Source organism: Rhipicephalus microplus, chromosome 4 (genome assembly GCF_043290135.1).
Source record: "Rhipicephalus microplus isolate Deutch F79 chromosome 4, USDA_Rmic, whole genome shotgun sequence".
NCBI classification, from domain to species: Eukaryota; Metazoa; Arthropoda; class Arachnida; order Ixodida; family Ixodidae; genus Rhipicephalus; species Rhipicephalus microplus.
In genome coordinates this window covers 124,518,268-124,520,485 of record NC_134703.1, presented here as the reverse complement: position 1 = coordinate 124,520,485, position 2,218 = coordinate 124,518,268, and the positions used below count along the sequence as shown (strand labels likewise).

At 47.1% G+C, this 2,218-nt stretch overlaps 1 long non-coding RNA gene across 1 annotated transcript; it reads left to right on the top strand.

Moving 5' to 3' along the window:
* Positions 1-1,816, top strand: LOC142814001 (uncharacterized). Its single transcript, XR_012894768.1, has 2 exons — positions 1-282; positions 1,646-1,816. It is a non-coding gene; the product is annotated as an uncharacterized LOC142814001 (long non-coding RNA).
* The last annotated feature ends 402 nt before the right edge of the window (positions 1,817-2,218 follow it).

The window sequence follows — 2,218 nt, the reverse complement described above, 5'->3', positions numbered from 1 at the left end:
GCGCCATGGCAACGCTTCTACAACGGAGGCGCTTGTAGACTACACGCTGAATGTGTTCAACATACCCTCCTTTGTGAAGTCCTTCCTCCGGGGGCGACTCAACGTCAACAGCGTGGAAGATTTGGCGCGCAAATTTCCGCTGGTAGTCTCCACGTGTGCGACACTTCGAGTTGCCACTGCCGCCGTCGAGGGCTACCACTACCTCATCGATTCGAACGTCTCCAGCGGGTCTTTACAGCCGCCCTTGGGTATCCAGCAGGTGGCTCAGTTTGCGAGCAACGGGTAAGTTTGGGTGAAACGATTCACGCTCGTTTGGAAACCCGGAGTACGTGCAAGCGAAGCGTGTGCAGCCAACGTTGTCCTACGGCGTTTGGAGCATAGGCCTGAATTTCGGGTGCGCTGACAGTGCAATGAGCGTGTGCTGTTGTCACCTCTTCCCTCATTTAATTACAGGGACTCACAACGTTCGGTGCCGGCTCACAAGAAGCGATCAACCGTTTCAACATCGTTCAAATATTGCAAACACCGCTAATGTTTAAGAGCGTCGCTTCGTGGTACTCTCGTTTCCTACATAAGGACTCTCCCACCATACTGTCTAGAGCAGAATACGCACACTTAACGCACATTGTCCTTTCCCTCACTCTTCCTCTATTTCCAACTACGGCACACTAACCTCAATCTCACTATTTTTATGGTGAGCTCGAAGATGCGTGCACCGCATACACGTTCACTAAATGTACATATAATTTGCGTTAAATGCGATGTGCTCTTCATTTTCAAAAACCATGCTTCCCCCTTGCCTCCTCTCTCCGGTCATAGTCTCCTATATTTTTCTTGCCTGCCGGATGAGCGCAAAACGCCCGTCATCTATGGCGGCGCCACCTGCGTAGGGTACTTAGCCTTTAAGAGCAGCAACTTTGGCATTTGCTAATTTCAGAGGCTATGCCTTGTATTGAAAGGGTTGCCTGCTGAATGAGGCCAAACGCCCGTCATTTATGGCACCGTCAGTTACGTGGGGTTAATTATAATTAATTATAATTACGTTTACGCCTTTATAAAACTTTTTACGTTATTTTTGTTGCATATCGGCTCCAGAAACGTAAAAACTTATTTGAAGACAACCCTACTTAAGTGGCGCCACCACCGCAGTTCCGACGACGGCCGTTTCTCAAGTGACCGCCGATAATCCGGCAGGCCCAGGGGAAATCTAGGAGGCTGTGCTCCGGTAGGCCTTTACGACGGCGAAAGATGGTTAGACGGTGGGCGAGTTTTCGAGTTTCCCCTCCGCGTCAGCCGCGATCGTCGGTTGCCCTCACTCGCTTTCCCTCACCTATAGAAGGCAGGATGCCCGAGAGCCAATCTTGACAATTTGGACTTTATACGGGACATGACGTCATCGCAAGGTTCTGTATGAAGTGCCTCGAGTGTCTGCATAGTTGTTATTGCAATAAAGGTCCCCATCATCGCTACTTGAAATGGTAGGGGGGGGGGGGGTCGTCTTAATGTGCCCGACATCCTCTGCCTTTGCGAATACGTGCCACAAACCATAACGCGGCCATCTTGAGTGATATGAAATGAACACTGATAGTGGAATGTGCCTTTGCACCACTGATTATGACCTCTCTTTTCTGGCTGCGTCATCAAGCACTGTGCCTCCACTGCCCGACCAAAGTCCGTGGCCGCCTCTCAGCAAGCTCGGCAAGACGCGCTTCATCGACAAGGACGGCAAAGAGAACTTGACTAGTTTTGACGCCGATTGCAAATCTTAACATCATTCTTTGAATTAAGAATATAGCTCATCAAAATCAAGTAGTTGCTCCTTAAAGCAAAAAGATTACTTTGTCGTGTGAATCTTACTGTTCTTATCAATATAAGATATTTTTAAACATTCCTCACAGACTGTCCAAAAATAGTGCTGATCACTGTGTCGTCCAGTAATCAGGTTAACGTTTTAATGTAATATTTCTTCAACTTCATCTGTAATTCATGATGACGAAATAAACAAATCAAAATAAAAGAAATAAATTCATGTTGGAGAGGTGCTTTTTTCTTTCTCTTCTATTAAAGAGAAAGATGCGATGAGATCAGGGAGGTAGGCAGCGGCGGGTGGTAGTTTCATGACTGATTTCATTTTCGCATATCCAATAAATGGTAGCATTGGCTTTAAAATTGCCTGGTTTTAATTTTAGTAATTACGACAAGGCCACTGGGCTCGTTA